This window comes from Peromyscus eremicus, chromosome 14 (genome assembly GCF_949786415.1).
Source record: "Peromyscus eremicus chromosome 14, PerEre_H2_v1, whole genome shotgun sequence".
Lineage (NCBI taxonomy): Eukaryota > Metazoa > Chordata > Mammalia > Rodentia > Cricetidae > Peromyscus > Peromyscus eremicus.
In genome coordinates, this window is record NC_081430.1 from 58406307 (window position 1) to 58422117 (window position 15811).

Below are 15811 nucleotides of genomic sequence, written 5' to 3' on the forward strand. Positions count from 1 at the left end.
CGACTTTCATGACCATTGTTCAGTTGTTCATGGTAACTGGAGCCTTAGAAACCTTATCTTTAATGAGCTTGACACCTTCTCCTTAAAAGGACTTCAGAGCTTTCTTAAGAATCCCAACAGAGTGGTGGGGGAGGAGGGCTGGAGAGATGACTCAGATGGAGGCTGCTCTTCCAGAGGACCCGGGTTCAATTCCCAGCTCCCACATGGCAGTTCACAGCTGTCTGTAACTCCAGTTCCAGGGGACCTGACACTCTCACACAGAAATACATGCAGGCGAAATACCTCTGCACATAAAAAATAAATAAATTTAAAAGATTAAAAAAAAAAAAAAGAATCCCAACAATGGCTGCAGAATTGTCCAGGCTTGAAGAAATTAAAGAAGAAATGATCAGTTTGGGAAGCATGCATCCTCCTTGTAGGCTCTACCTCAGAGCAGATAAGGCAGGGGCCCCTTACCCATCAGGCCCCAGGGCAGCTCTCCTCTTCACTTAGCTGACAAGAGCCTTAGAGAACCAGGCATAGGAAGGGTGGAAGACATTAGCCTGTGGTCCTGGGGTGAGAGTGTGCTTCTTTCTTCTTAGTTTTCCAACTCCTGCCCTGAATAACAGCATCCTAAGGCCCCCACCTGAGGAGATGAGGGGTGTCAAGTGTAGGTCTGTTTAACCCCAACACTGAATCATGCATCTCACTGTCCCCTTCATTGGGGCCACCTGACTCACCCATTGGAAGTCTTCATTACCTTTGACCCAGGAACTACTTCTGGGAATCAATGGTGGGAATAAAGGCTGGTCCTAGCCTGATAATTGCTTTGATGGTGCACAAAGGCAAAACAGAAAAGGCCTCATGATGGCAAGAGAAGTTAAAGTGAGCAACCATGAATAAATTGGAGAGATGGCTCTGTGGTAAAAACACTAACTGCTTGGGGCCCAGGTTCAATTCCCAGCACCCACATGGCAGCTTGCAACCATCCGTAATTCCAGGGGATGCAACTTTCTTCTGGCCTCTTCAGGCACTGCTTACATGTGGTGCACAGACAGATACACATGAACAGAAAACACTCATGCATATATAATAAAAACAAACTAATCTGACCCCGTGAAAAATGTCTCCCAAGGCAGTCAATGAAAAAAAGCAGGCAGCAAAGTTCTGTGGCCTAAATGTCCTGGGGTTCCAGAAACATGAGCATGGCTAAGCCTGTATCTAATGTGTACCTAGGGACAAGCATAGGAAGAAATACATAAAATGCTAATGGTGCTCATTTCTGGGTGACTTCATTCACTTTTGAAAATTCTCTGCATTTTTTGATGCTTCCCAGAATGAATCAATAACATATCTCTCTTTCTGTCAATGGGATTGGCTGCCTGGATCCAATCCTTCCTGTATGCCTTTGGACGAGTCACCTGACCTCTGTGCTTCAATTTCTCACCTGTACAATGCCAGTAGCAGCTGCCTCAGAGTGTTTGGGGTTTAAAGTTAATGTATGCAAAATGTTCAGCTTCTGGACTCAAAGATAATAACACCCCAGTGCCAGCTGTTTTTATTATTTGCTTAATTTTCTACGTATAAACATGTCACTGTACTGCTCTGGGGATATCACAGTGCCAGCTAGACTCCAGTAGAGAGGAGATTAAGCCAACACTCACAGCCGATTAATCCGCTGTGGTCGGGAGCAGTGATTAATTCATTACGGTCGGGGTGGTGCTGTGCGAGCACTTTAAGGGACCTTTGTCGAGGGTTTTGATCATTTTCTTAAGAGTATAGAAAGCGTAGCACTGAATGGCTTCAAGCAGGGCAGTGATCAGAGTGCATCGAGTTGAAGCTCTGTGTCTACACTGTGTGCTGAGAAGGGCTGGAGTCTTCTAGAAGGCTATAGTGGGTGTAGAACCAAGCAGAAGAGGCAGGCTACCCTAGGAAGGCACCCCCCCCAACTCAGACTCCAGCACCTCAGGGCCTTCATGAAGTGGAGCCCCCATGCTTTGGAAGAAGAATGGGTCTGGGGTATAGACAGACTAAATCTGAGGTGACCCGTAGGGCCGGGGCACTCTAGAAAGTCCCAGAGACCATGCCATGTGGAAGGCCACCTACAAGGAGACCATATGGTCACTGCTCCTCACAGAGACATCCCTCAGATGGACACCAGGGATTTGGATGGCCTGGCTGTGTGGTCCCTGTAGGCAGAGACCCCCACATATGGGCGCCCTACACAGGCCCAGGTCCTTGGGTTTCTCTGAAATTCTGACAGGCCTCAGAAGAGCTGTAGACTCTGTCAAGATGTTTCACTCACTTCTGTCATTCAGATCTGTCTTTTCCCAACTGTCCCTCACGGTCCCCAGCCCTCGTCCAGCCAGGCAGCTCTGTCACCCTGCATCATGTCCCACCTGTCTCTTTTGGGACTGTGTACCCTGGAAGGCAGAAATTGAAGGGTGCTGGGAGGGGGCAGTACCCAGACATGATAGACACTCAACAAGTATTTAGAAAAGTGAATTGTGTGGATAAAAGACCAGAAATGAGAAACTGGAGCAGCATGGGTCTCATCTCAGCTCTTCTGAGACCCTGACTTGCTGTTATGATTTAACCCACTTCATGCTGTCCACATTTCACACCATAAACTAGCATCTCTGCCGGAGCCAGAAACATTCATGATTGGCTGTAGTTCTTCTCAGTATGTGTCAGATGCCAACTAAATACCAGAGGCTTGAGGGCGGACACTGGGCTGGCAGGCTCTGGTATCAACTATCCGGAGCAGTCTCAAGGTCCCCCTGTCACCTACCCTACCTTATGAGTGGACGGGCTTAGCTCTGTCCGCCCCAGGTCCTGGCACTTGCTTAAAGGCCCCAGAAGCTGGCTCCCACTGGCAAAATGTGAGGCTCTGCTACACTACCTGTGTCTGTGTCCCAGGACCCAGCATGATGTCCCCTGGTGGGTTGATACTGTTTAGTGGACCATTAAGAGCACGGCATCTGGGTAGTCGAGAGACAGCCCCAATTTTTCCCAGACTCCCTTTCTTTGAATAGGACTAAGTATAAGTACTCCCAGGCAGGGTATAGCATATAGAAGTACTCAATACATGCATTTTCCAGCTCCTTGCCCACAGTTTCAGACTGGGGATAAGAGCATCAGGTGGGGACCCGGCTATGTCCCCCCTCGGCTGCCTGCTCCTCGGGCTGTGTGACTTGGTGTTTCAGGCTAGCCAGCGTGGGGGCGGTTGGGGATAAAACATTTCCTAAGAAAGGCCATCTGACAGCTCCATGACTGCAGTGACAGGTTAATGAATTCCACCGCGGTTACCCAAGGCACACGTCTGGGCCACGAGGCCGGCTGTCTGCCGTGCTGACCTTTAAAGGTGAGCATTTAACGCCCACGATCACTCACGTCTGATCGAATGTTCTGAAGATGAAGCCTGTCTGCAGGGAAAGTGATCACTCATTCTGCCTCCGCCCCCACAAGACACTGGCCTTCCTTCTGAGTCATAACACAGCTTTGCAAGACTGGTTCCCTCCGGCTCTGGCTGGGAAAACAGAGCACTTCCTGCCCCCCCCCCCATGTTGAGTGCCAGCCCAAAGCCCCCTCAGCCCCACCAGGCTCCAGCCCTCTCTCCACATACCATTTTGATCCCAACCCCTTCTTAAGCCCCTTGTCCAACTTCCCACCCATCTCTGCAGCCGTAAATCAGGGAGGACCACCTCCAGGGAGGCTCACGAGAGAGAACTGGAGCCAAGCTAATCCAAGCAATCAAGGTGCCTATGGGTATTATTTCATACAGCAGGAAGCCCAGAGGTAGAGCAAGTCTCAAGGTGGGCTGACCCCACAGTTCAGTGTTGACCTCAAAGGTTGGCCTCTCTGCTCTGTATTCTTATCTGCAATGTATCACTGTGTCCCTCCCACCACCACAGCTTGGTCCCAAAAGTAGATGTGCTTGTCTGTTGGTGGGAACATAAATTAACAACCATTATGAAAGAACTAGATGTAGATACTCAAAACATGATACCCAGAACTGCCACAGAAGCCAGCCACCCAAAGGAAATGAGTTTGTGACACCAAAAAGACAGTTACTCTCCTCTTTACAACAGATGGAGACCATTACAGAACACCACATCTGGCCAAAATGCAGAGATCATGTGATCAGGGTGCCTGGCCCCAATTGATGCATCTACGGTTCCTTCTCTTAAAGCTTGGGGAACATTACAATCACCAGGAAACCAGAAAATCTGCTGTGAGATTGTGTCTGCTGGAAATAACAAGGACGTTTACCCATGGTAACTGACAGTATGGCTGCCCAAACAATACCTGAACAAGTACAGCATCAACAGACATGCTGACACAGAAGGGAGACATCTCACAGGGCCCCACCCTACACAAAGAACTACAGGCAGCTAAAGACGCTGACGGAGGGGGAATTAGTCTTCCCCAGGGATGAGCGCCCTCATTGGTTACCCAGTTCAAGTGGTCAGCCCTGACATCATATCCATACAAGTAACAGTAAAGAGACTGAGCAGGCTGTATGTGTATGTGTGAGTGTGTGTGAGTGTGTGTGTGAGTGTGTGTGTGAGTGTGTGTGTGAGTGTGTGTGTGTGTGTGTGTGTGTGTGTGTGGAGATGGAGAGAGAGGAGAGAGAGAGAAAGGATGACAAAGGAAAAGAGGCCATGAATATAGAGGGAGGAGCAAGGAGGGGGACCTGGGAAGAATTGGAGAGAGCAAAAGGGAGAAATAATACAATTATATTTTAATTTTTAAAAAATTAAATAACATAGTAAAAATTAAGAAATGCTTCACTGCCATGTTTATTGCAGTAGTACTCACAAAAGCCAAAATATAGGCTCATCCCCAAGTAACCTTCAGTGCGTGGATAAAGTAAATATGATGTACCTACACAGGAGCCTGACTACTCAGTCATAAAAAGAATGATCTCCTTCAATGACAGCCACGTGAAAAGAAGTAGAGGTCACTGTGTTAAGTAGAACAAGCCAGATGACTACCCCATGTTCTCACTCATTTGTTGGTTGTGTAGAAGAATTGGTGACGACTGAGAAGGGAGAGGACAGGGTACAAATGAAGTTCAAAACCATGGAAGGCAGGAATCACCATGCTCCACTACCATGGGTCTTCCTCAGCACAGTAGGCTAACTATTGGTGAAAACCATCAAGAATGTATCTCAAAATGACTAGGAAAATGACTGTGTGATTCCCAGCACATAGCATGATTACAGGTTGGAGAAATGCCAATAGCCCTGACTTGATCATACACATACAATGAATTGCTATCATGTACCCCATAAAGACACACGCATGTCTCAATAAAACAAATACTTTTAACAGCTCAAGTGTTGGAAACTTCATTCCCAGAGTCATATGTTGATGGTGTCCAAAAAACAGGGCCTTTGGGGCATGGTTAGGATTAGATGAGGTCACCACGATAGAACATACAAGATGGCATTGATGTCCCCATAAGAAAAAGAAAACAGGCAGGCATGGTGGCATATACCTTTAATCCCAGCATTCAGATCTCTGAGTTTGAGGCCAGCCTGGTCTACACAGCAAGTCCCAGGCTAGCCAGAGCTACATAGTGGAACCCTGTCTTTAAAAAGAAAAAAAATTAAAAAGTTTAAAGAGCTCTGAGCTGGCATGATGTCTATGTTTTGATTTGACCATGGTGCTCACCAGATTCTGGTACTCCTAGGCTTGTAGCCTCCAGAACCACAAGCTAAACAAACCTCTGTCCTTGGTAAGTTAGTCTCGGGTACTTTGTCACAGAACTGAAAACAGTCGCTACCTCTCCATCTCAGCATTGGGTCTGCCCGCAAACTGAAACCAAGATGGTAGCCGCAGACTACAGACCCAGCAGCTCTCTCAGGGATTTCCTCCTGAGACAGGAACCTGTCCTCCACACAGTCATCTTTCCTCCTGGGTCTGAAACTGCACGGGGAGCTTGACCACTGGACACCTCTGAAAGCTGTAGCCGGTGACTAGTGCTGGCTTTCCCACCACACAGGCAGATGAGGTCTGCCCAGCTGTTAATCAGCCAAGTTCTTTGTTTTACAAGGAGTAAAACACTTCCTGGTCAGTTTATGGCTTCTACAACTTTCCATTCTGTCTTCAAAGAGCTGTATTTTGTTTTGTTCCCACAGCAGAGGACTCTGGACTGGTTTCCAAGTAAAGAATAATTGATTTTTATTAGCTGTCATTCACTGTCACTTCTGGATTGGGGGAGGGGGGCGTCATGCATATCCCAGCCTTGAACTCACTGTGTAGCTGAGAAAGACCGAGCTCTTGATTCTCCTGCCTCCAGCTCCCAAGTGCTGGGATTACCACGTCAGGTTTCTGCAGTGCTGGGGATGGAACCTGGCTTCATGCATGCTCTGAGCATAGGCAAGCCCCCTGTCAATTGAGCGGCATCCAAGCTGGAGAGAGGTAGATTTTTACATTTACATTACAACTGCTCAAAGTCTGACAAAATTCTTAGCCAAATTTCATAATAAATCATAGAAATTAAAAACAATTTGTTTGATAAACTAAAAATCTTACTTTACTACCAAAAAAATCTAATATACTTCAAACAAATCAACCCTTTAAGGTATTATAGGGAATGACAACCTCAGGAAATCCATTGTTTTTTCTCAGGATACATTGTCTATTATTCATATGTAGAGGGAATGGTCATATCTTGGGAAGTTTTCAAATACTTAATTCCTGAACAAAATGCCAGCCAACAGCTTCATGCATCTCTCTCACTTGCTCCACACTTAAGACTTTGAAAATTATTTACATTTTTAGTCATTTAATGATGCAGACATTTTTTTTAAACTCTTAAAAATTGGTATTTTTCAGAGGCTCTGAAAGCCTCAGGTCTCCTGGAGTATTTCTTTTCTAAATGAACGTAATTTTACAGATATTTTTATTCCCTCTGTAATTGACAACATTTTAATTAAAGCTGGAAAGTTATCAGAGTCACAAGACAAACAGTAATCCCCCTCCCCCAGTCTAAGTCGTTAATTAGGCGACATAATGAGAATTGTTGAACGTTGGGATTCGTGTGGCCCGACAATCAGCCCCCAGTCAGGCTGCAGACCTTATTCGGATAAAAGAGTCATCCAAGCAGGCAAGGGCACCAGCCACTCAGTTCCACCACAGCGCCGGCCACGTGTGCTCCGTGACCTTTTCTAAGCAACCCCAAGCACGAATTGAGAGGCAAAGTTCCTTGCTGAGATCGATCTGCCCAGGACCCGTTGAAGCCCAAGGAGCTGCTTACAAGGTCCAGCAATTACGAGCTAAAGCAGAAATGACTCGCGTAATTGCAGAATCGCTCATTTTAACAGCCTGATTGGAAACTGTCAACATTGTGTGTCTAAGACTAACGAAGCATGGGGAATGGAAAAGGTGACATTTTCCGATAATATTATTAGTAAACAGATTGACTACATGTCAGACGACAAAGAAGATGCCGTTCTAAAGGTTTATTAACCGCCCCCCCAAAGAAGTTTTCATTTGTAGGTCGATGCATCTGTGCATTAATACATTTCTAATTGGGCTCCATTAATAGCAGAGATCAGAACCTCTAAAGGAAAGAGCAAGAAGGTTGCTGCTTGCTCTTTAAGGCAGTCCCAAAACAAATCACGGGAACGAAGCGTTCAGAGTGTTAAGTTAATACTTCGTGATGCATAGCTCATGACAGAGGCCCCACGGTGTCCCGTGCAGATGCGACCCAATAATGGAAGGTATAACAGCTCTCCTCCATTAAGACTGTTCTAGAAACCCTGAGATGCATGTAATATGCGGTATTATTCACAGCTACTGGTGTAGAACTCCTGCATGACAATCTGACATCCCCATCAAATAATAGGATCGCATGGGTGCATCTCATAAAACCCACACTGTGACAGTACAGTCTGCTTCAACGTGATGTGGAAAAATGACACCCCCTGTGCCTGACTGCACCCTGCCAAAGTGGCCATCCAAAGGAGGTTTGTTGAGTTTAAGAGCTAAGCGATGAAATGGGGGCAGAAATGTGAAAACGATTCTCACTTAGTACGTTGCACTCGGTTTCAAAAAACGGTGTACTTAGCTTGACACCTTTGACACCTGAATGAACTTAATTGGAAATTGCAAGGACCGTCAGACCAGGCTGTCCTTCAACTACACAGGCTGTGAAAAACACTTTCAAATGTGCAGGAATCCAGGAAATATATTCACAAGCCCTTCCCCAGGAATCTACTAGAAGGCCCATGGTAAGTATTAAATATGCTTAATTATGGATCCATGGCTAACTGAACGGAAGAATAAACAATGCTGTGTGCTCAGACAAAACAGAAATAATATACCTCCAAGTGGGAAGAACCGCAAGAAAGAGACTGGAAACAATAAACCCGCTGATTGTCACATAAATTAACAGGTGGGAAACAAAGCATTGACGTTTCAAGCTGACTGACCAGGCCTCATCAGTTGGCATCATCTGAAATTGCCCATATCTGACCATCTTCTACCTACAAAAACACCAGCTCCGTGTTGCTCAAGCTAATTAAGCATTAGAATGAAGATAGTCACTCATGTGAAAACACAAACTTTGAGAGATTGCAAATGAAGTGGAAAAATGAAAACATGCCATCCCATCGTCGGGATAAATCTTGAAAACATGGTGCTCAGGAAAATAAGCCAGACACAGAAGGACAAACGCCGCATACACCGGCTTCCCCAAGAAAGACAGGACGTGTAGTCTCATAGAAGTGGGAAGCAAGATGGAGGCTAGCATGGAGGGGGGGGGGGGCATTGCTAGTGAGAACAATTTTTTCCTGGCAGTGAAAGGTTTTGGAAAAAGCAGTGATGGTTGCAGTCTTGTGAGTGCCCCTAGTGTCACTGAACGGAACTCGAAAATGAGCTAAAATGATAAATTTTATATAATGTAAGTTTTACCAGGTTTTAAAAATCAATAACACAGCAATCACAAACCACTGAACTGTATCATCTAAAGCATGGGGATGGGGGGGCGGGGGAGATAGATCACAATGAAGTCGGGTTTGTTTGTTTGCTTTAAGTGACAAAACAAATATAAAGAAAGCTTTTTAAGCAGAAAGAAAACAGACCAGATGGAGAAAGGGACAGAATAATGGGCCTGCGGCGCGTGCATCCAGTAACTATTCCGTGTAACGGCATAGCGGGGCCGAGAGTGAGCTCAGCCAGAGCAATGCCCATGAATAGGCTTAACGTGCAGACTGGAGAGAAAGGGTCTGCAAATTGGCTCAGAGAGCAAGCCACCTCTCTAAGCAGAGCGATTTAGAAGGACGGAAAAGGCCGGCAAATGGATTTGATTCCACTATCAGACAAGGGGGAACTCGGGCCAAAAGCATCCGGAGTGGAAAAGGTGTGATTGTTATTAGATCAATGGAGATTTAACAGGCCTGAATGCCAATGTAGGAAACATCTCATAAAGTAACCGCTATGGAACACAAACACCCCGCCAAAGTGCACTTACCCACTGCGCTTGGTCAAGTGAACAAAAATGGCAGGCCAGAGAATAAATATTCTGATCAATTAAGGAGATCTTACCGTTGGGTGGAAATTTTATACTGTGCCTGGAGAGGTAGCTCAGCATAGAGTACATGCTTAGCACACTGAAGCCCCTGAGTTCAACCCCCAGTCCCCAAAATAACATATGTGTGTGTGTGTGCATATGTGTGTGTGTATTAAAAAATAATAAAAAGTACATAGTATTCTCAAACATACATGGAGCATACCTTAAGTCATAATTCACTGTCTGTAGTGCTAAGGATTGACCCCAGGGCCTTGCACTTGCTAGGCAAGCACTCTACCTCAGAGTGACAGCCCTAACCCAGAACTTTCCAAAAACTAGCAATTATAGAAATAACCTTTTATTGATTATAAGGCATTAAAATATGGCATTAAAAGCTAAAAAGAAAAACAGATTTGTTTTGTTCCAAGTTTTAAATTCTTTTGAGGTGAAAGCAAAATACAAATTGAAATATAAAATGGCAGAATTCTCTTAAAAATAGTAAGACTGTGCGTCAGCATCTTTGGGACAGGAACAGCTAGTTATCAGAGAAAAGAACAGCGCTCAGATGCTTGTCGCAGCTCCACAATTAATGAAACTGAGTGCAGTAAGTCGCTGTTAGCTGTTTTGACAGCACTGTCACCAAATCCCTGGCAGACACAAGCCAAGGGCGAAAACAATGTCTTTGGCTCTCAGGGTCAGAGAGTGCAGTCCCTGGTCACTCGGCCGGCCCGTGCAAGTGGCGAGAATGTCATGGCGGCAGGAAGCACAGAACAGGCCACAGTCAGGAAGACTCTGGGACAAGCCAGAGCCCATAGGACACACCCCCAAGGGTCTACTTCCTCGTGTTAGGCCCCATGTCTCCTGCTTCTCACCATCTCCCAATATCGCCATCACGTGATTACTCCATCGATTGTGTCACGGCCTTAAGATCTATCTATGTGTCCTAGGAAATACCATCACGGACACACAGACGTGGGCTCGGCTGATCCTCCATCTGTTTCTTATACCAATAAAGTTGACAATTAAAAGCAAACATCGGGGGGATCGGCTGCCCTCTTCCAATCTCTGCAGATACTATATGGACATGGCACACTGACATACAGGCAGGCCAGACACCAAAACACACAAAATAAAAATAACTCTCAGGAAAAAAAAAAATCAAACATCACAACTCCAGACTCAAAAATAAGATAGATGGGTCTGCGGTGTAGCACAGTTGTGAAATGCTTGCCCAGCATGTGCAAGACCCTGGGTTCAATCCCCAACACTGCAAATAAAACTCTAGATAAACAAGAACCTAAACAAAACCAAACAAATACCACAATAAGGAACTAATAGATATCTAGGCAGAAATTAATAAAGATTACAAATATAAAATAATGCAGGCATTGTTTTATGACTGGCAGCCAGTTCCTCAGGAAGTTAAACACAGTGAATGACCACAACCCCAGCTATTCCACACCCAGGTATCCACAAAAAAGAAGCAAGTGTGTGTCACCCAAAAAGGACACATGAATGATAACTAATGGCCAGAAGGCAGAAGCAACTGCTGTCTGAGGACGGATGACAAAATGTGGGTGAGCCACACAGGGAAGCATGGCCCAGCAGAACCAAGAACAAGGTACAGGCAGCAGGTACAACTGGAACGTCTCTCGAAACCATTTTGCTCAGTGAAAATAAGCAGACACAAAAGGTCATCGAGTCCACGATTCTCTTCTAGGATTATACAGAACAGAACCCTTAGAGCCAGAAAACAGCTTGGAGGATGCTGAGGAAGGGACTAATGAGAGATGAGAAATAATTCTTTAATGCATATGAGGTATTTTTATGGAATGATAAAAATTTAAACTAGAGAGAATGATGATTTTCCCAACATTGTGAATACACTAAATACCGTTGACTTTTACTGTGAAAAGGTTAATTGCATGTTATGTGAACTGTATCTTGTATTACTCAGACTTTCTTGTCACCCTGACAGATCAACCTAAAGAAGGAAGACGCGCTCTGACTCCGTACCGGGGGTTCAATCCAAGGCTGCTTGGCCATGTGCGCTCAGCAGAGCGTCCCGGCAGAAGCCTGTGGTGAAGATGTTTCTCTACCTCCTGGGAGATGGGAACAGAAGGTGGGAGCCAGGCCTCACTTCGAGCCTTGCCTCCTCCGCTGGCTTCCTGCAGCCAGGCCCCATCGAAAGTTCCCAGAACCAACAGCCCAGGGCCAGGCATTCAATGCTCGCTCCTGGAGGGGAGATGTTTGTATTTGAACCATCACACCCCAAATTGGGGAAAAAAGATGAAGAGGTGGAAAACTGAAAAGCCACAGAACTAACCAATCACGCAAGAGTCTGCTGCTCTGAGAAAAATAAGCAAAGCCCTTGTCGGCATAAAAAACGCGGACAGAGCACCCACAGCAAAACAAGCAACAGGGTGACAAGTTGGAAGAAGTCTCCAGAATCCTAAGAGACCATGCTGCACAACTCCACACTAACAAGTGTGGAAATTGAGATGAAATGGATGATTTCTTAGGAAAGCACAAGTTACCAAAACTGATTCCAGCAAAGAAAAGTTTAAACAGTCCAATTCCACACACACAAAAGAAGGAAAAGAGGATGAATAGTTCAAAATGTCAAATAAAACAGAAACCAATTAAAATAATTAGGAAAGTCAAACCCTTGAATTTTGGGGGAGGTCGGGGGACATTTCTAGATAATCTCACTATGTAGTCCTGGCTGTCCTGGAACTCACTATGTAGGCCAGTCTGGCCTCCAACTCACAGAGATCTGCCTGCCTCTGCCTCCATGTGCCACTATGCCTGGGCAACTCTTGAAAATTTTCAATTGCCCTGATTCATCCACAATAAAGCCAAGGACAGACAGGCTGTGGAGGCCCATACCTTCAATCCCTAGAGCTCTGGAACTCTGGAGGCAGAGGCAGGCAGAGCTGTGAGTTGGAAGCCAACTTGGTCTACAGGGCAAGTTCCAGGACAACCAAGGCTACATAGAAAAAAAAAAAGTCTCAAAAAATCAAAAATAAAATAAAAGAGAGAAAAAAAAACAAAACTGCTCTGAATTTACCTCTATGATATATATCTTCACTTCTGAACCACGCTAATGTGTTACACATTGATAAAGTGAAATTAAATCAGCAAGATTTGGGAAGAATCCCTAAAATTGAATAGAAACATAAAAAGGCATAACTACAGGGCAGTTTGATAACATAACTACATAGAAAACATTAACCCAAGGATTTTTTTTATTATTTTTGCATTAACAGAAAAAAAATCCTGAACTTTATTAAAAAGTTTGTTGATAATCATAAGAGGGATTAAAAAGTACTTAGAAAGAAATGAAAAAAAAAGATCTCACAAACTATCAAGATTTACAGGACATGGCAAAGAAGAAAATGTGTTTTGTTTTGAGATAGGGTCTCATGTAGCTGAGGCTGGACTTGAACCCCTGACATTCCTGCCCTGACCTCCCAACTACTGGGATTACAGACGTGTGTCACCGTGCCTGGGTTAAGGACATTTATACCAAGTGATACACACATTAGAAAACAAGGACTATTTCAAAACTCCAACTTTAGAATTTAAGGAACTAGAAAAAGGATTAACCCCAAACTATCCGAAGGAAGGACACAATAAAGATGAAAACAGAGACAATACAGAGAGAACACTATTCAAGCAAACCAATAAGGTCCAAGGATGTTAGCTCAGTGGAGAGACACTTGCTTAGGATGTGCAAGGTCCAGGGTTCAAGCCTCAGGACTATAGAAAGAAAAACAAAAGCAAGGAACCAGAGGGTGACTCTCCAAAAAGCCCAGCAAAATTGATAGATCCTTAGCTGTGTAGGCTGATGAAAACATTATCGAGGAAGGCAGGAACTGTACTACAAATTCTACCCAACAAGGAAGGCTGGGAGGATGTGTCACACCTGTACACCAGCGAATTTGACAACTAGAGACAATGTGGACTAGTCTCCAGAAACTGTAACCCGGCTACAATGACATCACTGGGAGAGGAGACTCCTGGGTGTATCTGCATGGGGTCTCCAGGCAGCTTAGCAGAGGAGAAAAGACCCACCCAGGCCTCATCACATGAGCTGGGGGCTGGAATGACCACAGAGGAGAACTTAAGCTGAGCACCAGCCTCATCACATGTATTCGCCAAGTACACTGGTACATGACTTTCTTTGCTCTGTTACTGTAATCCCTTCATCAAACTGTAAACCATGTTGGAACATGGGATTTGGGATCACCTGAGTCTGTGTTCCCAGTTTGACCTGGTTACAACACCATGACCAAGACCACTTAGAAAAGAGGCATTTAATTGACAGGCTCATGGTTCCAGAGGGTTAGAGCGCTGGATCATCATGGTGAAGAGCATGGTGGCAGGTAGGCATGGCACTGGAGCAGCAGCTGAGGAACTACACACTGCTGGGAATGTTGGAAGCAGGGAAAGAGCACTAACTGGGAATAGCTTGGGCTTTTGAAACCTCAAAGCCCCCTCAGTGACACACCTCCTCCAACAAGGCCACACCTCCTAATCCTTCCCAAACAGTTCCACCAACTGAGGACCAAGCATTCAAACTTAGGAACCTATGGGAGCCATTGTCATTAAAATCACCGTGCAAGCCATGATCACACCTATTCGGTTTCAAAACAAATTTCCTTTTATCTCTTTTGATGTCAGAATTGTAACTTTTGTGTCAACAAAACAATTTTTTATTTTTAGTCAACGAAGGATATTAATCTTTTCCAAATGCTTTTTCTTCATGTACAGAAATAATACATGTAGTTTTAATCTTTTACTCAATTAATGTTTGCTTCACACTTATTATTCTGCATATATGAAAGCAATATTGAATATCAGAAGCAAACCCCACTTGGGCATGTTATTATCATATCTTTGATGTGACATTTAATTCAGTTTACTCGGATTTCATTGAGGATTTTGCATCTAGGATCTTACATCGCGGGTACTGGAATGAAAAGGCTAACACTGAGATGTCTCACATGTCGGAATTCTATAAAAAGGATCTGAAGCAGTTCCACCCAGAGAGCAGTTACAGACACATTTGAAATTGATGAAAACACAGAAAATATCCAATAAAAACATAAAAAGAAACAAATGGAGAAATTGCAGCTAAACGGAGTAATAGCCAAAATTTAAGAACTCACTGAAAATAAAATTAACCACACAACAAAGGAACAAAGGAAAGAATCAGAGGACTGGAAGACGAAACCCCACGGGATCAATGAGTCTGAACAGATAAAACAGGACAAAGTTGATGGAATTTTGGAAGGCTGTCGTCTGATGATATCAGAAGACCTAAGGTCCTGTCTGATCTTCAAAGTCCCAGGAGAAACAGAGAAGGACAGTGGTGTCAAAAAGGTATCTGAAGAAATGGTAGTGTTTTCTCAAGTCGGACAAAACACAAGCCTACAAAGAAGCTGAGCAAACTCCAGAAATAAGCAACCTGAAGAAATCAACGCCAAGACACATCACAGTCAAACTTCAGAAAACTAAAGGCAAAGAAGAGATCTGGAGGCAGCAAGCGATGACCTGGAGCCTGAAGGGAGGACCACACTTTTCAAATGCTGAAAGAAAAGAACGGTCAACTTTGGTCCCACATGAGTGGGGTCGTTTAGCTTGGGGGTTTAGCCTATTAAGGCCAATCTCTATCTCTTCGCTGGGGAGTTTAAAGTAACCAGGGAGAAGAAGGGAGGTTCCTTCTGTTGCTGCTGTTCATTTTCTGTGTGTGCCTTGCAGCTTCTCTGTCCCTTCCTGAACTGGTGACTTCTGCTGTGTTTAACTGTTTAGACTGAAGCATTTAAGCTCTCGTTTCATTTTGTGTGTATTCTTGGGCTGTCTTCTTAGTGGTTACCATGGAGACTATGATTAACACCCTAAAGTTACATTGTCTGACTTGAATTTATACCAAATTAACTTCAAGAACTTATAAAACCTCCAGCCCTTATGTTAAGATCTATGTATTTTATTTTATGTGTATTAATGTATGTCTGCACGTGTGTATGTGCACCACCTGACTGCAGTGCCTTCAGAGGCCATAAGAGGGAGACACACACAGGAACTGGAGTTACAGATAGTTGTCAGCCATCTGGGTGCTGGGTCTTCTGCAAGAGCAGCAATTGTTCTTAACCACCACCTTCCACCAGCCATCTCTCCAGCCCCCAAACCTCCACTCCTTTATAGTTTCATCCCACCTCTGTCCATTAAAAAAATATGTCATAAAATTACACTTTGCAAATCATGAATTTTTATTTAAGTATTGGGTTTTTCAGGTAAAGAATT